The sequence below is a fragment of the Elephantulus edwardii genome, unplaced genomic scaffold (assembly GCF_000299155.1).
Source record: "Elephantulus edwardii isolate Elephantulus edwardi_28Jun2011 unplaced genomic scaffold, EleEdw1.0 scaffold00164, whole genome shotgun sequence".
Lineage (NCBI taxonomy): Eukaryota > Metazoa > Chordata > Mammalia > Macroscelidea > Macroscelididae > Elephantulus > Elephantulus edwardii.
The window spans coordinates 7,763,982-7,791,432 of record NW_006399914.1 but is presented as its reverse complement, the minus strand read 5'-3'; the positions used below and the strand labels follow the sequence as shown (position 1 = coordinate 7,791,432).

At 41.0% G+C, this 27,451-nt stretch overlaps 1 protein-coding gene across 1 annotated transcript in view; it reads right to left on the bottom strand.

Moving 5' to 3' along the window:
• The window catches only part of TMOD3 (tropomodulin 3 (ubiquitous)), a 72,292-nt gene extending 49,657 nt beyond the window's left edge, over positions 1 to 22,635 (bottom strand). The window contains exon 1 of the mRNA XM_006895324.1: positions 22,427 to 22,635. The gene's annotated coding sequence lies outside the window, so the exon portion shown is untranslated. The remainder of the gene's footprint in view (positions 1 to 22,426) is intronic.
• Positions 22,636 to 27,451: the final 4,816 nt, after the last annotated feature.

Sequence of the window (27,451 nt, the reverse complement as noted above, 5' to 3'; positions counted from 1 at the left end):
TCTTCAGTCATTTGCTATGCAACTGAGAGCTGGACAATGAATAAGGATGACAGAAGAAGAATTGATGCCTTTGAGCTGTGGTGCTGGAGAAGAGAACTGAATATCCCATGGACTACTAAAAGAACAGATCTTCCTGGAGAAGATGCAGCCAGAGTGCTCCTTGGAAACAAAGGTGATAAAACTTCTTCTCTCATACTTTGAGCATGTTGGAGAGACTATTCCTTGAAGAGTGGTATCATGCTTGGGATGGTGGAGGGTCAGCAAAGGAGAGGAAAATCCTCAACCAGATGAACTGACACAGCGACTGCAACAATGGGCTCAAGCATGTCAAGTATGAAGATGACACAGGATACGACAGGGTTCAGATTTGGTGCTCATGCAGTGGTTATGAGTCATACTTGACAGCACCTAACAAGAACAACGATGACATTGTTAAACCAAATAAGGGCATATCTGAGTAAGGTAGCTACTCTATATACTGAAGTCTGAGGAAATGTTGATTTGTGTGTCAAACTTCTATGGAAATAAACAAATCCCATTATGGTGCCACGGATTTAGTGTTCAAAATGGCTTTCCTAGCCACTGACTTTGATTGAGGCACAAGGATGAGCAGGATCATGCAAAGAGGACATGCTAGTCTACTCTTGACTGGCTAGCCTTGTATTAAACTGAGTGGATTCAACAGCTGAAATCTGGGACTCTTACCTCCAGCCAAGAAGCAGAGAATGCAGCACGTTTCCTTTGGGATCAAAGATTCCGGAGGCACCCAGATTGAGGCCTACAGGGGCAGCAGCAGCAACCACAGCAGAGAACCAGAGACCCGACATGAGACAGAGCTGATTTGGGGACTGCTGCCCCACAGAACCAGAGTTAGGAGCCTTCATCCAAGCTTGGTGGAAAATTTAAGGGGAGACACCATAATTGGTAGGACTAGTGAGGGTGAGTGTAACAGAGTCAGTGAGACTGGTTCAGGATAGGGCAGGCTTCAGAGCTATTGTACATAAGGTCACTATGAGTTGCAGGCGACTTGATGGCACATAACAACGACAAGAAGAGAGCTCTATAACAATGGCCTAAAGCCACAAGGCTGAAGGGCCTGCAAGCATGCTTCAGAAGCTGTTCTAAGAAGTTGTATTTCTGCTGCCAACCTGAATTGTAATGTGTATGTGCCTACACCCCATAATCATACTATGTTTCTGTGAAATCTGCATAGCTACTGTAACAAATTTTGGACTCAGTAAGAGCAGGAAGGCTTCAGCTGGAATAGTACAAAGTAGTGCGGTAGAGTGGGAGGCATGCCTGACCGGAAGAGGGGGAGGCATGCCTGACCTCAGGGGAGTTAGTTTTTCCCAGCTGTGGATGTTGATGCGGGCAGTTCCCTTTTGTGCAGTTAGTAGAGAACAGATATGACAGTCCTCATGCTGCCCTTGCTCTTTTTACATAAGGTATGAGTTGTAATAAACAGTCTGTCTTTCCTGACACTGCTATGGTGTCATCATGATTTTTTTTTAAAAAATGAGATCTACAGAGATTTCAAAAGCATTCAGAAAGAAAAGAAATTCTGAAATCTTAAGGCAGCGCAGAAAAATTTGTTGGGGCCAGAACAGAAAAGAGATTTAATTGGAAGCAGGTTACGGAGGGCAAACTTAAAGCAGGGAGCAGCCAGATCATTTTGGTGACTCTTAGAAGAAAATATTTAACAGGTTACTCATACCACTTCAAAACTATCTTTTGCTAATATTTTAGGGCCAGACAGACTCTGTGGTCTTCATCTGGATACTCCACTTCTTCTTCTGGCTTGAAGCAGTCACACCAGCTCCCAGTCCTATGCCATCCCCTCTCTTTTATTCTTAGAGTTAAAGCATTTAGAGAGAGCCAAAGCAAGCCAAGAAGGGAACTACTTGTATGCATTATGAAGCATTAATTCCACAACAGCCACACCCATAAGGATACTTAAGTTTCTCAGTACAAAATGTTTTTCCAGTCTTTTTTTCCCCATTTGTTTGTTTAATAGATTGAATAAATAGGAAATGTGGAAACTTTTCTAGAAGTTGTTGCAAACTCAAAATTCTTAAAATAGAAATGACACCACAGGAACATGTCTCTGGGGTAATGAGGTTACAGAGCTCTTCTGGCTGGCTAATCCAAGTGTTCCACCAATCATACTATGGACAAAACCAAGTATGAGGTAGCTTGCAGGGAAAGCTTATCAGGGCTCAACCATCAATCAAAGGGCTGAACCCAGTCTAAAGCATGACGGTGAGGCTAATCTGAGGGTGTTCTTTCTAAAAAGGAAGTATCGCTATGACTCATTCTTCCTCTTACAAGGATTTTTTTTATTTACCAAGTTAGTAAGCATTGAAATTTATACATAATCTGGAACAAACCAGGCTAGATCTAAAGAAATCATGCTGAGAGCAAGTTGAATTTTATCAGTGAACAAAAAATAAACTGTAACATCTTGCCTTGATTTCATCTTTTCAGAATTCCTTGGGCTTTTGACCTGATTTTTAGTCTTATTTTCTGATGGGCTTTCTGAATTCAGAAACACTTTCCCTCTTCAATTTCTGTTCAAATCAATGTATATTTGTAGATAATATTAACTGCCTACCACTTTTGAGGCCACGAGCTGCTCCACAGAAGAAGGATGAGCAATCTCCTCCCGTGTGATTAACTGTCTCTGAAAACCCGCCGGAAGGTCAGTTATGGATTGGTTCTGACTCTATGGTACATGACAACAACCACATTTAATGTACTGTTCTAGAGATAGGGGGTAGTGCTGCACTGGAGGGGCATGGCACAGGGAGAGGAAAGGGACACTGGGAAGAAGAGGAAGAAAATGTAAATAATTTGTATAGAATATATTCTCTTCTCCCTTAGTAAATGTTTCTCAATCCAGAACTTAAGGAGAAGGATCAAGGACAGGGAACAACTCAGGCCAGAGACTATAATAGTGCACTGTAAATGTTAAATGTAGCCACAAATTTAATATTTTACATTTTATTTTGATAAACTGTTGCTGTTTCTTAAATTGCAAAGGTGGTGACCAGCAAAGGCGGTCAAGAGAGCAGAAGCAAATCTGATTCTCCCCTGACTCTCTGTGCCACTTTACATCACGTGTATGGTCCAAGTGACACATGAAAAGGAAGCCAACACTGTCTCTTCTCTATTTCTCCCACTTTACATCCCTGGGGATAGCCTGCCTGCTGGTACTGATGCATATCAACAACCGTGCCACAATAATGAAGCCCATCAATATTCAACTGAAAAATGTGTTTGCATAAGCAAACACTCCTCAATAAGGAAACTGGGCCAGGAGAAATCAACTAATTTCACAAATTGTGCTTTGATAAAGATGTTTGCGATTGTCACTAATTGTCAGCCATGCTGAGCTGTGGTGGCCTAGTGGCAAGAATCTCAAAGGCACAGAGTTCAAATCCACCAGCTGCTCCATGGGCAAAGGACGGGCAATCTCCTCTAAAGCAATTAAATGCCTCTGACCACTAGGTCAGCTATGGATCGGTCCAAACTCTACGGTACACAACAACAAGAAGAACAAGGCATGAAAACATTCTGTATGAAAGCTAAGCCAGTACTTGAAAGACTTTTAAAAAGATAAGCTTTTGGTAAAACATAGGAGAAAGTGTTCTAAACAATTTCCAGAACCAATCTTAATTGCCAAAATAAGGTCACAAGATGTGAACTATGTCAGGGAGAATATTATTTTATATGAACAGTCCCAAAACCAATGGTTACAAAATAAGTATGTGTCTCTGTGTGTATAGGTATCTATAAACTAGTATTATTTCTTTGTATTAGTTACAAAATAATACATTATCCTGGCCAAAAATATTCGCGAACATACTAAGCAAATGTCTAAAATAAAAAGTGCTTACAGCTAGTCTCACTCTACAGGTTTTTTCAGTCATTCCAGACCTGCTTTGATTTTTGATTCAACAATCTTTTTTCTAATAAAATTCATTCTAAGTAAAATTACACTTTTTATATTAGAGGGAAGGGTGGGTCAGTGTGGACTGTGATGGGGATAAGATAATGGCAATTTTTAAACTTTAGTAAAGAAACTCTAAGTTACAAAAAGAAATCTCGAGGTCGCCAATTATTTACTTTTATTTGATCCATAACATCACCCATGGGAACAGCAATCAAGAAATCAAGAGACAAAGACGTGTTGCCCTGGGAAAATTTGCTGTCAAGGGCCACTCCACAGTGCTGAAGAGCAAGAATATCTATTTAAAGACTAAGGTGTGCCTGACCTAACCCATGGTATTTTCAGTTGTTTCCTATGCATCTGAAATTTAGACAATGAAGGAAGATGACAAAGAACACACATTTTTAATAGCTGGAGAAGAGTACTGAGTATATATTAGGCTGTCAAGAGAATAAAGAGATCTGTTCTGGAAAAAGTAACACCAGGGTGCTCTCTAGAAAGAAGAAGGATGAAACTTTGTTTCACATGCTTTGGACATGTTTTCAAGGAGGGCCAGTCCTTGGAAAAAGATAACATGCTGGGAAAGGTGGAGGGTTAGAGAAGAGGGAATATTCTCAAGCAAATGGATTGACACAGTGACTGCAAAAATGGGCTCAAGCGTGCTAGAGATAGTGAAGATGGTCCAGGATAAGACATGGTTCAGAAATGCTGTTCATAGATAGGCTTACCATGAGTTGTAGTGGATGCAACAGCACCTTAACATCAACAGGAAACTCAAATTCCCGTTCTTGCTAGATTAAAAAAAAAACCTCTTAATCTTTAGATTTCAAGAGGAATAATACAGAGCTCTTCACTAAAATACAAAACAGACAAACTCACATACCTAACAGAATTCAATCACCACAGAGATAAAGGAGGAAACACAAACAAAACAAAACAATAAAGTTCTAGGCTCTTAAAAAAAAAGCAGCAGCAGCCTATAACTTCGCTTCTAGCACTGAGCAAAGGGGCTTAGTGTGTTTCAACAAGTCACTTTATTTCTTGAGCTTCCTGAGGTAGATGAAGGATGGAATATGGTACCTATTTTACACTAGACTGTCAAAGGTCTATGACAAACTGCAATCAAAAACAAAAACAAAAAGCAGTCTTTGCACCTACTGAAGGTAAATTCTGCCTCAACCCCAAGGCAGCCACTGCCAAGGGATGAGAACTGGAAAAGGGAGTGAAACATTCACAATATCCCCGAGCTATATGGATACAGGATTGTATCTCTTTAACTGCGTAGGTGGACTGACATAGTGACTGTCATCCAGGGCTCATGCATATCTGAGATGGTGAGGAAGGCACAGGATAGGGTAGGCTTGTTCTGTTCAGATCTGTTGTTCATAGAGCTGTTATGTGTCATAGTGGACTTGATGGCACCTAACAATAATTGTGGACGATCTAAAGAAAATAGTATTTAATCCAACCTTTGGAGGGAAATACCAACATATCCTTAATATTGCCAGGATGAGTAGCACATAAGTAAAAAAGAAAAACGACGAAAGCTGAATCATGCTAGATAAGCACAAAAAACAAATAAAATGAAACCATTCAGGAAGGTGACTGGAAAAACCAGAACAGAAAGATTCAACAATGAAAAAGTAAATAGCAATGTTAAACCTGGGCCAAAGTTGTTAAGTATATAACTATGGGCAAAAATTTAAAGTTATATCACAACATTAACGAATGCTTTTCTGAGAACTCACCAAATAAAAGCAATTTCAATAGATCAGTTCCTGTTGCCCATTGATTTTCATAGTAAATCAGAAATATTTTTATGAAAATGTGAATACTCAATACGTCATTAAACATGGGGGAATGAACAAAAGGCATGATTACATAATTAATCAAATATTATATTTATCTCATTTGTTTCCCCATGGTGTGTGTAATTCTCTATGACAACTCTCCCACATACATAATCAATTTTCCCATTTTTCCATGGTGCAGAATAAGGCAAGGGTTCAATCTGCTGTCACAAGAAGTCAGAGTTGACTTGAAAACACCAAACAACATTCTCTTCAAAGAGCTCAAGCCTCTCTTTCCTAAAGCCTCTTTTCTAATTTTTCCAAAACTGAAAAAATACCGAATTCCTTCCACCATTGACTCTGGCCCATGCTGTCCCATGTATTACAAAGCAGGAGTGTTCCTGACTATAGTTTCATGATAGCAGACTGCTAGGCCTGTCAACCATGGTGGCACTGCGAGAGTAGGTCAGCAAAGTGCAAACTAGCTATCTGCACCACCTAGAGACCTCCCTGCAACCCTTGGCTCTTCCCTCTGAAGGTCAGCAGTGCTCAGGGTGCGTCACACCATCTAGCCCAGTATTTGCACTGTTTCATGCATCTGCCTCATGCTCAGCTAAGTCATATATATACATGCTCTTCAATGAACCATGCCTATGGTGGCTTTGTAATACACCATCAAGTGAATTACAGCTGACAGCGACCCTTCTGAACCCTATTCTATCCTTCCCCATCCATCGTCATCACCTCTGACCTACCTGAGCCCACTGCTGCATAACAACATGTCCTAAGTATGTGAGACAAAGCTCCATCTTCCTTTCTCCCAAGGGGCACCCTAGCGGCACTTTTCTCCACAATGTATTTGTTTGTTCATGGGATACTAAGGACTCTTTTCAAACACTACAACTCAAAAGACACTGATTCTTTTTCTGTCATCTGTAGTTACTGTCCAACTTTCAGATGCATAACAAGTAATTGAGAAGACCATGGGTTGGATCAGGGACATCTTAATCTTTAAACTAATGCCACTGCTTTTTAGCACTTGGGAGAGGTCCTTGGCAATAGGGGAAAGCATTTCTTTGAAGACAATGAACACTAGTAACTTTCAGGAATTCCACTGGTAATACTCTACTCAACTTCAGGAATCTGGGGATGTAGCTATGAAAACAGTAAATAATATTCTAAGGGGAAGCAGCAGCTTTGGGAGGTGTTTGAGGAGGCACAAGATTAAAAGCTACATGATATATTTTGATGTCTTAGAAAGGAAGAAGATAGAAAAATGGGCACAGGATATGAACAGGCACTTCACCGAAGACGACATTCAGATGGCTAACAAACACATGAAGAAATGCTCAAAATCCCTAGCCCTAAGAGAGATGCAAATTAAAACAACTATGAGATATCATTTCACCCCAGTCAAAATAGCAAAATTTGACAGAGCAGCAAGCAACAAATGCTGGCGAGGTTGTGGAGAAACTGGAACCCTGATTCACTGTTGGTGGGAGTGTAAAATGGTGCAACCCCTCTGGAAAGCAGTATGGCGCTTTCTCAAAAAGTTGCAGATAGAGATGCCATTTGACCCAGCAATTCCACTGGGAATATACCCTGAAGAGACCATAGCTGACATCCAAGCAGATATATGCACACCCATGTTCATTGCAGCTTTGTTCACAATAGCAAGGAGTTGGAAACAACCTAAGTGCCCATCAACAAACGAATGGCTAGAGAAGCTGTGGTATATTCGCACAATGGAATACTATGCTGCATTAAAAAACAAGGAACTCATGCAATATTATTCAAAATGGTTGACTCTGGAGAACATTATGCTGAGTGAAATATCCCAGTCACAAAAGGACAAATATTACATGATGCCACTGTTGTAGAATGGGACTGTCCTTGGGGTTGGGGAGAGACTGAGTAAGATGGGTTCAATAATGTATACTGCACTGAAACAGAGGAGGGAGAGAACCGTTTAAAAGAGAGATGTAACTGGGTGTTTCTGTCATCACAGGAGAATAGAACGAGGGCTGCATGGTGGAGGGGACCTGGGGGAGGGTTTGTAAAACAATGAAAGAATCTTTTCTTTTACTTTTCCATAATTTTTGGACTCATGTACTTATAACTTGTTAGTCAAATTTGTGTCTTCTAGGTTGCAACACCCCCATGATACATCTTGAAGGATATGTACATGTACAGCCAAGCACAATCAATAAGAGTGCATCTGAATTCCAAAATCAATCTCCATAATAGTCTATGTGTTTCCTACTGTCAAAGGGGCCCTTTAGAGTAGTGAGAGAAGATCTTCACCCTGAAACCCACAGCGTCCCTTTTCAGCAGGAAGTAGCTAAGAGAATACGCCGTCCCCTTTTCCTTATGACTCAGGGTGAAGTCTCTCTCAGGGAGGAGTGATAGGGAATGGCAAAGGACACACTGACAAAGAAGATTAATCAGAACTGGCTTTGACAAGCACTGTGGCATTTGGACAAGAACAAACTGGGAGGAGGGTAGAGAGAATAGTGCAACAATGAATGAATGGAAGCCCAAAATCTCTGTAAATGTTTATGAAAATTAATAAAATATAATTATAGGAAAAAAAAAAAAAAGAAAGGAAGAAGAAAATTTAGACATAACCAAGATGATTTGGTAGCCCATGGAATAAGGTATAATTCTGATAGAGTGGGACAAAGTATGAAATGACTAAAAGGAGAAAGTAAGCTCTCTTGGGCAACAGCAGAGCAAGAGAGATTCGCTCTTCAAGACTGGTTCCATCTCACTACCAAGTCCCCATACACCGTGACGTCTGTTGTTAATCATTAGGTTCTGTTGAGCTGGATTCTACTCAACTGTTGGATTGCGTCCCACAGAACAAAACAGTCCAAATCCATGCCATCCTCACAAGTGGTACTGAACTTGAGAACTCCTGCTGCAGCCACTGACGCAATTCATCTTGCTGAAGGTCTTCCTCTTTTCTGCAGTTCTGCTGGCAGTCTATTGTGATTTGTTCTGCTACCCCACCAAACGTCATGAATGAAGAGTGCACCACACATGAACAAATGAATACCAATGAATGCAAGATATCAACAGGAGAGATAGATGTCCATGAGGTGAAGGCATCTATGGGGAGTCTCTGGAATTTCTAGGTAATTTTTCTGTAAACCTGAAGATGATCTGTTGCTGAAATGTGCTATTGAGTCAACTATGACTCACAGTAACCCCATGAGCAAAAGACCTGAACTCTACCCTGTCCTGGGCCATCTTCACAATCTCCAACACGCTCAAGCTCATTACTGAAGGTCATCTAACCACGTACTCTTCTCAGCATGTTATCTGTTTCCAAGGACTAGCCCCTCCTGACAAAATGGCTACAGTATGTGAGGCGAACTTTCATTGTCCTTGTCTCTAAGGAGCAACCTGGTTGCACTTTTCCCAGACATACTTTGTCCTTTTGTAAGTCCATGGGATAGCCAGTACTATTCTCCAACATCAAAATTGAAAGGCACCGAGTCTTCGTCTTTCATTCTTATTAACTGTCCAACATTCTGATGCATAGGAAGCAAGTGAAAAGACCATGGCATTCATCAGGAGCACTGTAGTCTTTAAACGGAAATCATTGCTCTTTAGCACTTTGGAGAGGTTCCTGACAGCACATTTTCCCAAGGCAATACATCTTTTGATTTCCTGACTGCTGCTACCATGTATATTGATTGTGGATCCAACTAAAATGAAATCACTGGCAATTTAAATCTTTTCTCCATCTATCACGATGTTGCCTATTGGTCTACTGGTAAGAATTTTTGTTTTCTTGATGTTGCAACGTATGTAATTCACAAGGAAGGCTATAGTCTTTCACCTGTAGTGTTTCAAGTCTTCCTTACTGTCTATAAGCAAGGTATGGAGAAAGGATACACTCTGACACAAACCTCTTCGGATTTTAAACCATGTAGTGTGCCCTTTAAGATAGATATTTCTTGTTCTATGTTTTGTAAGGGTACAATTAAGTATTTCAGAATTTCCATTCTTCTCAATGTTATCCTAATTTGTTATGATCCATACAGTCAAATGCAATCATGTATTATGCATCAGAGAGTTGGATAATGACTAGGAAGGACAGAGGAGAACTGATGCCTTTCAGCTGTGGTACTGGAAAAGAGTACTGAATGTACCATGGACTGCCAAGAAAACAGATTCATCCTAGAGAGAGTTAAACCAGGCTGTTCCTTGAAGGCAAGGATTCTGGGGCTTTGTCTGACAAACTTTGGACATGTTGTAAGGAGGGACAGGTCCTTGGAGAGGGATATCATGCTTGGGAGGGTGGAGGGACAGCAAATGGGGAAGACCCTCTATGAGGTGAACTGGTTCAGTGACTGGCATAATCGGGATTGGGGGTGTCAGAGGCAGATAGGCATAGGATAGAGCAGGGTTTAGGGCTGTTGTACACAGGGTCCTATGAGTCGCAAGCGACTCAAAGGCACATAACAACAACAACAACAAATGTTCTTGTGTAGTCAACAAAACATAATAAACATCTTTTTGATAGTCTCTGCTTTCAACCAAGATCCAAAATGCTCTAAAGTCTGTTAAATACACCCACAATTAAAATAAAAGCACGTGAAATTATTTATGATGAGAATCATACAGCTAGTGGGAACAGTCAGCAAAAGGATGAACAAGAGAGCATAAGGGGAGAAATACAAATCAAAATACAAAATACAAATCAAACCTGTGGATAGTTAGGAAAAAAACTCGATCTTATTAAAGGGAAGTCTTGGGCATCAAATAGTCAAAATGCCACAGCAATACACACATGAAATAAGCAACACCTCTACTTTTTGGCTAGAAGCAATTTGCCAGATGCAATAGATACCAAGTGTTAGACATGGTCTTGTTCCTCTGTCCTCCAGTTCGAAGGCAAACATGTTTGAGGATGACTGTCTAACCACACACTGCTTTTCTGAGATTTCTCTTACTTGCACCAGCACCTCACACGATCGAAACTAGGCAACCACTAACCATGGCCCCTTCATCAAAGCGGTGTGATTAAGTGCTAGCTATCTTCCAACCTAAGAAAGACAGGCAAAGCACAACTCTTTCCCAGGATGTGAAAAGCGGGCATGCAAAACCCAAGTTGATAGGTCAAGCCTTACATCAAACAGTGCCACTGCAAGTCAAAGCCATGTGTAAGTTGAAGCACAGGAGGAAGTAGATGGTAAAACAAAAGATAAAGGTGAAGATGGAGCAGGATCTTGATGGGGTGAGGCCAGAGAAGCACTCATCTAGGGTGGAAGTTTTAAGAGAATGTAAAACAGTCTCAGAGTCAAGATCATTAATACTGTAATGCTTGAGACTTCCAAAAGTCAATACGAATATCCTGGAATGGAACAGACAGATGGACAGAAAGAAACAAGAGCCAGCCTATGCAAACAACAGAGGGAAGAGGGGGTCAAGGGGCTCTCCAAGTGCCAGCTCTGGATTCCAGCTGCAGCTCATTTCAAGGAAATCAGCCTTAAACCACCACCCCAGCCCAGCACGGCAACCTCGGTCCCTGTCTCTGTACCTTCTCAGTAAACTAGCTTAAATGGGCTTGTGGTCCCTGGGACCTAAAAATCTGTACTATAATGCTATTTGAGGAGGAAAATGAGACATGCACATAAACTATTTCTTAAAAAGTGAAAAAGAAAAATTCATAATTATCTCCAAAAAGGAGGGTTCTACCAAATAGTGCTCAGACTTGAGACAGCACTGTGGGTGGTGAGGGAAAGGTGGGTTTAGTAAGTAGAGGGGTCTGAAGTACATAGTAAGCAAAGAGATCAAAGCGCAGGCTGAGAAACCAGGGGAACTCGGAGGGAAGCCAGCGATAGGAAGAGGGGGTAAAATCATGAGAAAGATGGATCCTCAAATATCCTGGTTTACAGTCATATGATACCTGTTTTTGTGCCTCAAGCCCTTTGCTCACACTATTCATCACACCTGAAATAACCTTTTTCTAGGGTTCTTGATGTTCAAATCTGTTTACACCTTCTAGGGGCCAGTTCAAATAACATTTCTTTCAAGAGTCTTCCCTGGTGTCCTACCCAAAAGGAGGCACAGGCCTAAAATAGGCAATAGGAAAAGAAAGAAGAAAAGAGGATACGGTTTCCTCGGAGGCAGGAGACAAGGCTGAATGGAGTGACAAGAGCTGTCTTTTCTCTGGTGGAACAAACTATTCTCAGGATTCACTTGTGTTATCTCATGACTTACGAGAGCAGGAAGTGAGGCTATCTGATCAGAAGGTTATGACTTACACTAAAACACTACTTGAGAAAAATGAGACCTGCACATACAATTAACTGGTGCAGACTTGAGAACAGTGGGGAAGGAAAGGCCGGTGCTGTGGGTGTGTGCTGTCTAACAAAAAGGCAGGATGACATGGAACACCGTGCAGCAAAGAAATAGACAAATCTGCCTGTTTCTTTATAGTTCTGTGATTTGCTCCAAGAAATCCTAGATCCTAGGACAAAAACAGATAAGGCAGGAAAAAAAGGGGAAGGGTTATCTTTGAAACAATCATCTACGTACTGACACTTCCCAGTTAAAAATAGGTCTTTGCCCCTTTATCAGATCTAGCACCCCGATGGACATATTAAAGAGAGAAAAAAAAAAATAGGTAGACGGTTTCTTAAGAAAAAGAATTTGGGTGAAAAAGTCATCATGAAGAACAAGAAATATTGGAGTTGTATCAAATCTCATGGTTGCCCCATAATAAGAACTACTTGAGTGTGTGCCACTTACAATGTATACACTTGAGGGCCCCTCTTTCTTTTCATTGGCTCTGCACATCAAGGGAACAGTCCTTAATAACTTCTCATTAAAGTTAAAACACCACACCCAGGAAACACAAATATTTTGTTAGTTATAATTTTCTAAATTGAAATTTCCTACTTTGTAATTATCATTAATAATATCTTGTCTAAAGGAACTGTTAGGGAACCACAACAATTTTACCTACAAGTTTTAATATGGGAAACAATACAGACAGCCTGAACAACTGCCACTGGTCATACAACTTAAAGTTCTACGAAGCGTTCTAACAACCAGAGAATAAACTTGCTATCCACACTGACCCCTTATTTTTCCCAACTGACCATATTTTCATCCATTCTTCTCATGTACACTTCAGGAATTGTATTTATTTGTATTTACTTATAGTGATGTTACTGCTTAGATAAGCCAGATATGAAGCTGTTTATTTGTAAAGGGTTATCTCTGTGTATCAGTTACCTTAGTGTGTATGTTTGTCTAAGTATGTTTGTATTCCCTTCTTAGTGAGTTGGTGTGAGTGTCTTGAACATACACACCTGAGGGTAGGTGGAACTTTATGGGTCAAAAAGTGTGTGGATCTGTGAAGTAATCCTGACTACCTTTCAGCAATCCTCAAACTGTTAAAAGAACGTAAGAGTGATAGAAGCCAATCACAAAAGATCCTGTTATTGTTGTTAGGTGTCACTGAGTCAGTGAAGACTCACAGCAACCCTATGAACTACAGACTAAAACAACCTCCACCATGTTTAAGCCTGTTGATGTGATAGTCCATCTCACTGATGGTCTTCCTCTCTTTTACTGATCTTCTACTTTTTAAGCATGATGTCTTTTTAAAGGACTGGCACCACCTGACAACATAGCCAAAGACCAACAGGTAAAAGGCCATCAACTCAAAACTCAGTGCTGCCAAGTCAGAATCCTCCAGTGGGTTTTCCAATGCTATAAATTGTTCAAGAGATAACGGCCCATCTGTGGAACAGATGGTGAATTCCAATGCCCAGAGAGTCATGGCATTTGGATTAGAAATGCACCTCCCTAAGGAGCTCTCATGGCCTAGTGTTAAGAAACTACGCTGCAATCCCAAAGGCACATGGTTCAAATACACCAGCTGCTCCATGAGAGAAGGAGGAGCAATCTCCTTCCATGTGATTAACTGCCTCTGAAAACCCACTGGAGGTCAGATATGAGTTGGTTCCAATTCACTGGCATCCAATAACAACCAGAACTTCCTAAAAGACAAGGGTAGCAGAAGTGGTTGAAACAGAGGTGGTTTTTTTAGGGGAGATGATAAAAATGTTATAAACGTGCGGTGATAGTTACACTGATTTGTAAACACATAAAAACCACTGAGTTGTATGCTTTAAAATGGTAGATTCTATGTACATTATTTTTCTCAAGAAAAGTATGTGTGTGTTGGGTTTTTTTTTTTTAAGAAAAAAATATAAAGAAACCAGTTAGCCTGCATTCTCATTGAGTAACCCTGTCTTTAGCTCTCCTCGACCTCTATTTTCACCACACTTTGGGGTTCAAGTCTCATTGTCTTCTCTTCTCCATTTCTAGCCTTGTTTCTACTAACAAGTAAGACCTACATCTGGGCTACAGCATTTGCTAGTTACAACTAAGTCTCAGACCACCCAAGCCAGCCGATGCTATGACTACAAGTAAATAAAACTACGTATGTGAATGGATAAGGCCTAGACGGAAATATGAATCAGCCAGATTAATGAGATTGTACTGGCATTATTTAAAAAATACTGACAAAAGAAAAAAATTATTGTCTTATCAGTAAATAAAACCTAGAACAAAAAATACCTAACCAACCAGTATCCTTAGAAACTACCAAAGCATTAAGAATTGACATGAGAACTCTAGTGGCCTAGTGGCAAGAAGCTGCCCTGCAATCTCAAAGGCAAATGGTTTGAGGCCACTGGTTGCTCAGTGGGAAAAGGCTGGGCAATCTCCTCCTGTGCCTCTAAAAACCCGCCAGAGGGTCAGTTATGGATCGGTTTTAACAGTACACATACAACCAAAAGCAGAAGGGAGGGCTCCTATGTGTCCATGTATGTACTTACATTGAGCTAACTACCTAGTTTCTAAAGAATTGACATAAAGGAGTGCAGGAGAAACATGGACACTACAATATAAGGGTTATATATACTCAGATTTCTTTTTACCAAGTCAAAGAACAACATTAAGCTCCTATCTTAAAAATTAACTCAGTTGGAAAAAAAAATTCAGTCACAAAAGGATAAATACTGTATAACACCACTGTCATAAAGCAGGGCAATGAAGGAAATGGAGGAAAGAACTGTTTAAAAGGACTATATGATAAGGTATTATACATATGACAAGAGTCTAGAATAAGAGATGCTCTACAAAATGGACTGGGTGGGGGGAAGTAGAGGGGGAAAAGGAGGAAACTGCAACAATGAAAAAATATTAAAAAAAGAAAAAAGTGAACTGGGGAGGGGAAAAGTGAGAGAGGAGGAGGAAAATGTGCAACAATGAATGAATGAAAATCCAACTTTATTCTATAAACATTCATTAAAATCACAATGAAAATTTTAAACAATTTAATCATAAAAACAAATTCACTACTGTCAAGTCTGTTCCCATTCATTTATTCCATCTGGGAATTGAAGGATTCAAGGGCTGTAAATCTTACCAGAAGAAAACGGCCCATCTTTCTCCAAAGTAATTGCTGGTAGATTCAAAGTATCAGAAACACTTGGCCTTTTGGTTAGGAGTACAAGACACTACTGTGACAATGCCACAAAGGTATTCTGAAGCCATCAGTTGCCCCACAGGAGAAAGATGATGCAGTCTGCTCACATGAAGATTTACAGCCGTTGAAACCCTACCAGGTAGTTCTTCTCTGTCTTACAGGGTCATTTTGAGTTGGAATAAACTCCACCTCAGTGGGTTTTATCAGAAAGCGATCTTTCTAGGTTTCAATCTCCTTTCCTCTCCCCAGACTTTGCCTGGTATAGGAAGAGTGCATATGAGACGGAAATGGGATGCCATCATTAACTCAACCTACAGAAAACATAATTATGATTAAAATTCATATGGCAATGAACCTTGGACAAATTAATCTAATCCCTGACTGGAAGAGGTACAGAGGTATTACGATCCAAGGCCTATTCTTGGAAATGTACAATATGAGTACAACTAAAATACAAAATTCCAAATCAATTCAATGGAGAAAGGAAAAATTTTTTTCCTAACCAGCACTGTTGGAGGAATAGACACTCACATGAAAGGTAAAATAATCTCAATTCTGGTCTCTCCTCTTAATGCAAAAAGTAATCTGAGTGGGATCATACATCTCAATAAAAACACAGCACAATAAATCTTCTAGAAGGAAAAAATAGAGAATATCTTTACAACTCAGAGATAGACAAAGATTTCTTAGCCAGGACACATACACACACACACCCCTCTGATACAATGGACTTCATAAAAATTTCTGCCTAATGAATAATTAAGAAAATAAACAGACAAGCCACAGACTCGGTAAAAAAAATATTACCAATGCTTGGATCTGACAAAGGATTTATATTCTGAAGACATAAAGAAACCCTACAAACAAAAAGTAAAAATCTCAATTAAAAAACATGTAAAAGGCTTGACTTGAACATATATTTTCATCTTACCACCTCTCCCTTTCCCTATGATTTTGCTTAAATCTAATGGATTTTTTTACATGCCCAGTTTACAGGGAGTTTGAAATAAATTTACAAACGTATATACACAATGAACAGAAGTCACATACTGTCAAATAACCTACAGTATATAGTCCAAAGGGGGCAGAGATAGGGAGTGAAAAATATGGCTTCAATATGGCTTGTTCCTCACTTTTCCAGGAAAAGAACATACTGTCAGAACTCCTACCAAAATGAAACCCTTTGCCATAGAATCAGTTCTGATTCATAACCACGATACAGGAGAAAGCAGAGCTTCAACACAAGGTTTCCAAAGCCAATCTTTATAGAAGCAAACCGTCTACATCCTAAGAGCTCTCGGTACTTGAACTCCTATAATCTGTGTTTATTCTCAACAGTTAGTGTTTACCGCACATAGGCTTAATCTCAAAAAGACCATAAACTTCTTTTTTACAGGGTCCATGACTTACATGTCTATATTCAGTAAGAGCTCAAACAATGTAACAACAAAAACAGCCCACTGCTGTTAAATCAGAACTCAAGGCTGACCTTTCAGGTTTTCAAAAGCAGTAAATCACATGTGAGAACTGCTCCTATTTTTCTTGTGGAGGTGGATACAAGCATCATGCCTTTGGTGAGCTAGAATCAATGAATTAATGGATATTAAAACATATCAAGGTGGAAGAGAATGAGATGGGGGAAAAGCTGAAAAGACACAGCAAGAAAGAGACAAAGGAAAGACAAAAAGGAGGAAGAGAATGGGAAAGAGCCCTGGGGGGAAAACCTTATTAAAGCAACTATTTTGATTAGACTAAACAGGAATAATATTAAAAAAAAAAAAAAGTTGGGAAAAGCAATCAATATCCACCTAATACTACAAATATCCTGATGTCACATGCCTCTCAGAGTCCAGCCTCCCATATAATCTGCTCTGTATAAAGACTGAAAAGGTATGGAGATAGGACACATCCCTGGCATACACCCTTCCCAGTTTTAAACCTTGCAGTGTTTCTGTCCTCTGTTCTGAAGACTGCTTCCTGGTCCAAGCATAGACTACACATAAGCACAATCAAATGTTCTGGGATTCTCATTCTTCTCAGAGTCAGCCACAGTATGTTGTGATCCACACAGTCAAATGCCTTTGCATAGTCAATGAAACACATAGAATTTCCTCTGGTACTCCCTGTTTTCAGCCAAGATCTATCTAACATCATTAGCTATACCTCTTCTAAACCCAGCCTGTACTTCTGGCAGTTCTCTGTTGATGTGCTGTTCCAGTCGTTTTTGGATAATTTTCAGCAGAATCTTGCATGTGATATTAACTATACTGTTCGGTAATTTCCACAGTCTGTTGGGTCCCCTCTCTTTGGAATAGGAATATAGATCTCTTCCAGGGAATTGGTCAGGTGGCTGTCATCCAGATTTCTTGGCACAACTTGGTAAACACATCCAGGGCAGCACTTGCTTGTTGAAATATGGTAATTAGCATGCCGTCAATTCCTGGGGCCTTGTTTTTTGCCAATTCTTTCAGAGCAACTTGAACTTCATCACTACAGGCTCTTGCTTTTATGTTTCATGAAATTCTTCTGTGTCTACCAATTCCTTTTGGTACAATGACTCTGTATACTCTTTCAATCTTCTTGTAATGCTTCTTGCAGCATTTAATATTCTGCCCAGATTGAAGCTCAACATCAAGAAAACAAAGATTCTCAGCACTGGGCCGACTGACAGCATCATGATAGATGGTGAAGAGATTGGGATTGTTAGGAGCTTTAGTTTGCTTGGCTCCACAATCAACACTCTTGGTATCAGCAGCCAGGAAATTAAAAGATGAATTGCATTGGGAAAATATGTTGTCAGAGACTTCTCCAAAGTACTGAAGAGCAACAATGTCCGTCTGGAGACTAAGGTGTGCCTGATCCAGGCCATAGTCTTTGTAATTACTTGCTATGCATCAGAAAGCTGGACAATGACTAGGGATGATAGAAGGAGAATTAATGCCTTTGAGCTGTGGTGCTGGTGAAGAGTATTGAATACACCATGGAGTGCTGAGAACAGACAAGTTCATCCTAGAGATGGTGAGACCAGGCTGCTCCTTGGAGGCAAGGATTCTCAAACTTCATCTGACATACTTTGGACATGTTGCAAGGAGGGACCAATCCTTGGAGAGGGACGTCATGCTTGAGAGGGTAGAGGGACAGTGAAAGAGAGGAAGGCCCTCAATGAGATGGATTGATTCATTGACTAGGGTAATGGGGGTAGATATGTCAGAGACATTAAGATTGGCAGAGGATAGAGCAGCGTTTAGGGCTGTTGTACACAGGGTCGCTATGAGTTGCAGATGACTCGAGGGCACATAACAACAACGACAAAACCACAAATATCAGCATCAAATATAAAGATTGTTAATCATGGTAAGACACCACCAAAATTGGTCTTTCACAATAACTAGGGCATCGCTTATTACATGCAGATTCTAAAGATCCATTTCATACCTACTCAGTCAGAATTTGCAATTTAACAAGATTCTGGGTGACTTATACAAGTTTATATTGGAGGAATACCATCGTCAGAGATGAATACTCACTAAGCAAGTGCCAGGTGAAACTGTTCACCACAGATCAGTAAGCAAGCTCAATTAAAGTTGCACCTCCAGGCTTACTGTAAACTGGTGCAAATCAAGCATGAACATGCCCCTAACTAACGTATATTACTCCAGTCCTTTCTGTTATAATAAATCTGCAATCTCCTTCCATGTGACTCAGAAACCCAATGGAGGGTCATCTATGAGTCAATTCACTCAACAGCAATGAGATATTAAAAATATCTGAGCAAAGTGGTTTTCCATTCAACACATCATGCTTTGTGATGTGAAGCACATGCCTCACACTGTATCAGCTCTCTTCCCCTTTCTCCCTGGTGGTTCACATTTCCATTGCTCCCTCTTTTCGATCCTTTGCCTCATACTGAGCTTTATCCAAATGCTGCCCATTTGCTCTTATATGGCTGACTGTTCTAAGAAATGTGTTCTACCCTGGAGTAACTGATCACCCTATAAGCTTACGGACTGTCTGGAAGTTGAATCACAGAGATAAACTTGTAATATTGTATTAAATGGGCCAGTTGTTATTGTTAGGTGCCATCGAATGTGACTCATATAGAACCTATGAACAAGAGATTTGAACCTTGTCCTATCTGGTACCATCCTCACAATCTCCCATTACTGTAGTCACTGTGTCAATCCACCTGGTTGAAGGACGTCTTCTCCATCACTGTCCCTCCAACATCCCAAGTATGATGCCCCTCTCCAAGGAATAACTTCTCCTAGCAACATGCCTGAAGTATGTAAGATGAAGCTTCATCATCTTTGCCTCCACGGAGCACCCTGGCTCTACCTTCTCCAAGACCCATCTGTTCTTTTGGCAGTCCATGGGATATTCAGCCCTCTTCTCCAATACCATCATTCAAAAGCATCAATTCTTGTATCATCCGTAGTTACTGCCCAGCTCTCAGATGTATAGCAAGTGAAGGAAAAGACCATGGCATATTTTAGTCCTCAAACTGACTTCATTGCTCATCAATAATTTGGAGAGGTCTCCAACTAAAGACTTTCCCAGTGTATTATTTTTTATTTACATCAGATGCCTCAGCAAACAGGGTCATCCTGGAAAGGGTGAAACCAGGCTGTTCCTTGGAGCCAAGGATTCTGAAGCTCTATGTGGCATACTTTTGGCATGCTGCAAGGTGGGACCAGTCCTTGGAGAGGGACATTATGCTTGGGAGAGTGGAGGAACAGTGCGAGAGAGGAAGACCCTTGATGAAATGAACTGACTCAGTGACTGGGGTAATGGGGATAGGTGTGTCAGAGACAATAAGGTTGGCTCAGGATATAGCAGGGTTCAGAGATGCTATACATAGGGTCGCTATGAGTCACAGGTGGCTTGAGAGTACGTAACAACAATGCAGTATGCCTCCTGCTCTCCTGACTGCTGGTACCAGAAGTATTAATTGTGGATCCAAGTATGATGAAATCATTGACAGATTCAATCTTTTCTTCATCTATTAAGTGTTGCCTATCAATCCACTGGCTAGGATTTTTGTTTTCTTGACGTAGAGATGCAGTCCATAAAGAAGGCTGTATCCTTCGATCTTCTGTAGCAAGTGCTTCAAGTATTCCTCACCTTCAGCAAGCAATCTTGTGTCATCTGCATAATGAAGATTATTGATGAATCTTCCTCTAATCCTGATGACACATTTTCTTCAATCAAGCTTCTTGAGTAATCTTCTCAGCAGACAGATTAAATAGGAATAGTAGCTAAGACTTTAAAATCATTGATTAGATCTTTTGCTTTTCAAGGAGAAGAGCAAACTGGGGGTGGGGGTGGGGTACGTGGCGAGAAAAGTGCAACAATGAATGAATGGAAATCCAAAATCTCTGTAAATGTTCCTTGAAATTAATAAAAAAATCATTAAGAGTAGAAGCAATAATTGTATTTGTATTTCACCTGTAGATATTTTGTTGCTGTTGATGTGTACCACTAAATCAAAATCAACTCATATCTCCTGTGGGTTTTCAGAGGCAGTTAATTCCACAAGAGGAGACCACCCATTTTTCTCCTGTTGAGCAGCTGATGAATTAAAATCATCTGCTTTTCTAGTGGCAGTGCAATTCCTTACCCGTAAAATCTCATCAGGGAGCTCTGGCGACCTACTGGAAAGAAGCTGTGCTGCAATCCTGAAGGCACGCAGCTCGAATCCATCAGCTGCTCCTTCCCTGTGATTAAATATCTCTGAAAACCCACCGGAGGGTCGGACATGGGTCAGTTCTGCTAAGTGGTACACAACAACAACAACGTCTAGGCCAAAGCCTGGAATGATGTATGCGGTAATGCTAGTGAATAAAGTAAACAAATTTTTAAAACTCAGAGATAGGAGCCTAAAATAACATTGAGATTATCTGGTTCAAAATTTCAATTTAATGGTGAGCAAAATAGAGATTCTAAGAGGTACAAAAGTAAGCAACCTAAGGGCCATCATATATTACAACTAAAGTTTCAAATCCCTTTTGTTCTTTTCATAGGAATGTGTCGAGGGATTCTAAAAATTATAGTAAAAAAGTTTGTGGGACTCTGAAAGAAGTAGTGGAGTAAAAGAGTGCCTAGAGCCAGAAAGTAAAGATTTGCAAGAGTAAATGAACCCGGACTTTAAAAGCTCTTTAAAAGTCTGATATACTTTAGATAGATCAATTAATCAATCCATTTAGTCTATCAAAACTTTAAAACATTCTCAGGAAAAGAAACATGAACTTCATGAAAATGTTACAAACCAAGAGAGACTCCACATAACTAATTTAAATCTCCACAAGCGTATATCCTGTTGAAGTATGACCTCCTGAGATAAGTTTTACTGCAGTGCTCCTTAACAGAGAACTTTTGGTTTTAAGAGAAGCCAAGGGCAAGTTGGAAATGCAATTCTCAACTAAACATGTTTTAAAAAGCAAAACAAAACCTAAAGCTGCGCTGTTTCCCACTTATTTCTGTTTGCAATCAGACTGCAGGCTGGAGAGGAAACACTCCAACCACTGTACGCGAAAATATCATGACCCAGTCACGTCCTCAAAACAAACCAACACACATAATTCACAGCCGGATCCAGCTGTGCTGCACAGAAGCCAGGGAATAATCTAGGACCAAGGAAACACACCAAAACGAGCCAGGTCTCAATCACTAAAAGGGAGTAAGCCTTCCGTTTGTGTGGGGTGGGTTTTTTTGTTGTTTTCAAACTTTGTATAATCAGAAGACTGAGTCTTGGTGAGAAAATGTTTTAACCCTTCTACGAAGATGATTGCTCACACTACCCTTCCGCACGATGGGAGGTGCAGGCAGACAGAGAGCTCGCCCGGCCACTGCAGGCGCTGACTTCGGCGGGGGGAAAGGAGCATGTCCCGAACCAGGGAGGCCCGGGAGTGGTTCACCAGCAACTCGGGGTTCATGCGCCTAGACCCGCGGGCGACGCCCAGCGCGCCCCACCGCCCGGACCTAGACCGGCCCACCCGAGCCATCCCCAGCGTGCCCTCACTACCTACCCAAGAAAGATCCAAGAGGTTAGAGATCGGGACCAGGTGGCTAGAAAGCTGCAAGCTCTCCTCCAGTCACCGTGGTCGGGGCGACTCCTAGCTCGCACCCACAGAGGGACTTCCTGGAAAGCTAGCTCCCGGCTGATCTTACCTGACTGGCGCCCTCTGGGGCCACCGACCTCCGTAACAGACCCGCTGGGAATGCCGGCCACGCTCGGCGCTGCTCGGTTCTCAGTACCCGCCCGCCTGCCTCCGTCAGCTGCCCAGGGAGTTGCCGGATTCCCCGCCAGCAGCTCCCCCAACTCGACGCTGCAAGTCGGTGCGCCTAGTTCCCCTCGGCCACCGACGCGCATGCGCACTCCCAGGCCGCGGGCGTCCTGGAAGTTGTAGTTCCAGCGGAAAAGGCGAGGCTCACTGCTGACTCTGGTCTTTACTATGCGGAGGCTGTTGGAAGGGGCTGAAGATAACAAGCGTTCCAGTCAAGGAAAACACTCTCTCATCGTAGAAATACCTACCTTCGATTTATCGGAGCTTTAAACAGCAACTAGAACCTCTTTGGTACAGAGTTCCTTTTTACCTTGATCCAGCAGGGCTGTGGAAGCAAGGCTTTGTACTATATATGTACGCTTGTGTTAGGGAGCCTTTTAAATGTGTCATGAAAGATTGATAGGAAAAGACACTAAAAAGTTTTAACCCGCCGGATGCTACGTCAAAGGCGTGGTTTCCTTGGGCATGCAGTTATTGCCCCGAACGTTCCTGCAGGCTGAGTGAGCCTCATTCATTTCAGCTCAGGCTCCATCTGGCATTGAAATGGGGGGAGGGGAGAAGAAAGAAATGGGTCACATCGGTAGTCTAGAGGAGAAGACTAAAAGGGTAGGAATACCTCCAAAAACAGTTGGAAAGTGGTTATGAAATGGGGGAACTTCGTGACCAAGGTGTCTGCTTCCCGGTACATTCTAGCTACGCCCAGTGTGGGAGCTGCCTAAGTTTTAAACCTCTCTTGGCATCTACTCCCTAGGTAACACCCTAGGAAAACACCCTAGGTAAACACCCTGGAATTCATGCATCTGCAATTGTTGGTTGTTAAGTGCCATCTAGTTGAGTAGACTCAAAGCGACCCTATGAACAACGGTTGTGAACTCCATGCTGTCCTGCGCCATCTTACATCCTCAATATATTTGAATCCATTCCACAGATACTGTAATCAATCCATTTCCTTGAGGATCTTCCTCTCCTGACCCTCCACCTTTCCAAGCATGATGTCCCTCTGTAAGGAATAGCTTCTTGTAACACATCCAAACGTGAGATGAGGCTTCATGGTCTTTGGCTCCAATGAACATTCCAACTACATTTCCGCTAAGACATATGTTTGTTCTTTTGGCAGTCACAATACCACAGCTCAAACACATCCGTTCTCCTGTCTTTCTTATTCATTCCCCAGCTCTTTGAAGCACAGCAGGATTGGAAAAACTGTGACCTTAATCAGGCCCACCTTAGTCTTTAAACTAACATCATTGTTGCTCAAGACTTTGGAGAGAGCTCTGACAACAGGCTTTCCCAATGCTGGGGGTGGAGGGGTAGGTGTGTCAGAGACAGTAACGTTGACACAGGATGGAGGAGGGTTTAGGGCTATTGTGCAGAGGGTCGCTATCAGTTGCAAGCGACTCCAGCGTGCCTCCTGATCTCCTGAGTACTGGTACCAAGGGTGTGACAACAATCAACACTAAATCTTGTGGTCCTTAAATCTATAGCATCTCAATGTGAATGGATATCTTATTTAAGTAAAAAATAGTTTGCAAAGAGAAACTTCCTGTAGAATTTTGGTTCATTTATTTACTTACTAAGTAGCAAACACTGCACCAGAACTTATGTCATTCAATCCTCAAAATAACCCAACAAAGGATATATTGTTGCAATTGGTGATATAGTTAGTTTTGACTCAACAGTAACTCTCCAACAGAACACTGTCCAGTTCTGCACCATCCTCACAGTCATAGCTTTACTGGAATCTATTGTTCCTATTGTTGTCACTAGGAGGGTCTTACTCTTTTTTACCAAGTATGATGTCTTCCTTTGAGGACTATCCCTCCTGATAAAATATGAAAGTACCTGAAACAAAATTTCACCATCCTTGGTTTTAAAGAGTATTCTAGCTGTATTTATTCCAGGAAAGATTTATTATTATGGCAGTTATGATATATTCAAAGTTCTTTGCCAGCACCATCATTCAAGGGCTTGGATTCTTCTTTGGTTGGCCCATTTATCATCTAGCTTTTGAATGCATATGAGGTGACTGAAAACACTATGGCATTGTCCTCAAGGTGACATTTTTGCTTAACACTTTCAAGAAGACTTCTGCAGAAAATTTGTCTATTGCAATATGTCCTTCAAAATTTCCTGACTGGTGTTTCCATGGATGTAGTCTTGGATTGAATTGTGCCCCCAAAAATTTGATGTGTGTAATCATACAATGTAGGGCACTCTGGTGGCCTAGTGGCAAAAAGATACACTGCAATCCCAAAGGCACATGGTTCGAGGCCATCAGCTGCTCTGTGCAAGAAGGATGGGCAATCTCCTTTGAGGTGACTTAACTGCCTCTGAAAACCTGCTGGAGGGTCAGCTATGGGTCGATTCTGACTCTGTGGTACACAACAAAAATCATATAATGTAGGGAGCTCTGCTTACACAGTCCTAAGGAGTTGCCTAAAGGCCGAGACTCTCTAGCAGTAGGAATTCACCAGCAACTCCACAGCAGAAAAATGGGCAATCACCTCCCAGGCAATTTACAGTCCCAGAAACCCACTAGAGAGTCATCCGTGACTGAGCACCAGCAAAAAGTTTCATGATATAATGTAGAAGCTATGCAATGATCCCTCAGATCTGAGAAACCAAATAGTTCTAAAAGGATTAAAGGGTGGAATGTAATACTTAATCCCTTCACAGCACCGATAATGTTGTTGTTCAGTGCTATCTAGTTGAGTCACAATGACCCTATGACCCTATGAACAACAGATCAAAACCTTGCCTATCCTGCTCCATCCTCACAATCCCTATCATGCTCAAGCCCATTGTTGTAGTCATGTATCAATCCGTCTCCCTGAAGATCTTCCTCTCTTCCACTATCTGTCTACTTTTCCAAGTACTGTCATATTTGTGCCAAGAACTATGACAACATGCCTAAAGTATAAGTGACAAAGTCTCACCATCTTTGAATCTCATGAGCACCCTAGATGTACTTCCTCCAAGATAGACTTGCATGTTCTTTAGTCAGTCCATGGGGTATTAAGTATGCTTCTCTATCACCCAATTCAAAGCCATTCATTTGCCTTCTATCATCCATATTCATTGTCCAACTTTCTGATGCATAGGAAGCAATTGAAAATACCATGACTTGAATGAAGTGCATCTTTAAACTGATATCATTATTCTTTAGAACTCTGGGGAGGGCTGTGACGCCATAATTTTTCCCAGCGCAGCATGTCTTTTGATCTCTTAACTGCTGCTACAGAAGCTACTCTAGGTCTTTGTATAGGTTTCACAGAAGCACAATGAAATGTTGAGTACAGGTCCAAGTAAAATGAAATTGTTGACAACTTCATTCATCTTTCCTTCTATTGTGATGTTATCTCTTGTTCCAGTGGTGAAGAGTATGGTTTTCTTGAAATTGAGATGCAAACTATATTGAAGGCTATATAGTCTTTTATCTTCTTCACTTTCTGCAAAGTTGTGTCATCTGTGTATCATAGGTTGTCAATGAGTCTTTCTTTAACCTGGTGCTACATTCTTCTTCATATAGTTCAGCTTTTCAAATCATTTGCCCAGCATACAGATTAAACAGGTATAGAGAAGAGATATAACCCTCACACAGACCTTTCTTGATTTTAGAGCATACAAAATTCCTTGTTCTAGTTCACAGACTGTTTCTAGGTCTACATATAGGTTTCATAGGAGCACAATGAAGTGTTTTGAAATTTTATTCTTCTAAATGCTACCCATAATTCATTATGGTCCAGCCTGCCAAATGCCTTTGCATAGTCAATAAAACACAAATATCTTTCTGAAAAAAAAACCCAACAAATATCTTTCTGGTGTTCTCTGCTTTCAGCCAAGATCCAGCTGGCATCAGCAATAGTATCCTTTGTTCGATAGCCTCTTCTGAATCTCGCTTAAATTTCTGGCATTTCCAGCTATTGCAAAATAATCCTCAACAAGATTTTACTTCTGTGTGATATTAATGATATTGTTCAATAATTTCCAAACTCTATTTGATCACCTTTAAAATGGGAACAGATATGGATGTCTTCCAGTTGGTTCGCCACGTATAATCTAAATTTCATTCATAGACTAGTAAGCATGTCCAGGGCTGCATCTGTTTGCTGAATCATCTCAATTGGTATTTTAACAATTCTAGAGGATTTCCTTTTTGCCACTGCCTTAAGTGTAGCTGGACTTCTTCCAAGAATGTCTTCTCAGAATGATCCATTCTTGATTACAGGCTACTTCCTGAAATGAATGGTTCAGGGTTGACCAATTCTTTTTGACTCTGTATATTCCTCTATCTTCTTTTGATGTTTCCTGCCTCATTCGATATTTTACTCATAGAATCCTTGAGTATTGCAACTTGAGTGCTGAATTGTTTCTTTAGTTCTTTTGGCTCAAGAAATGCTTAGCACATGTTCTCTTTTTGGTTTTCTAACTCGAGGTCTCTACACATTTTGTTATACTACTTTGCTTTGTCTTCTCAAGCTGCCTTATGACATTCTCTTTTCAGCTCTCTTACTTCATCCTAGTAAGGAGAATTTCCCAAGGTGATGGTCAGCAGCATTATCTCGCAAAAGATCAAAAGGTACCTCAGCACTACCAAGAAAGAATTGCCAGGAATGGAGTCCATCCATTTGTACTCAGGCCCCTGCCCTAGGAAGCTCCTCAACATAGGGGAAGATCGGGCCACAGAGAGCATAAGGAATGGAGAGGCAACAGATGCTGAAGGAAACAAGGATCCTCCTCCAGAACTGACAGAGACAAGGAATTCCCCCAGAAAAGACACCCTGAATTTGGACTTCTAGCCTCCTAATTGTGCTAATACGAAACCTATACTTGGACCAAGAGGCAGTAGTCAGAACAGAGCAGGGTAACACTGCATGGTTCAAAATTGGGAAGGGTGTACGCCAGGGAT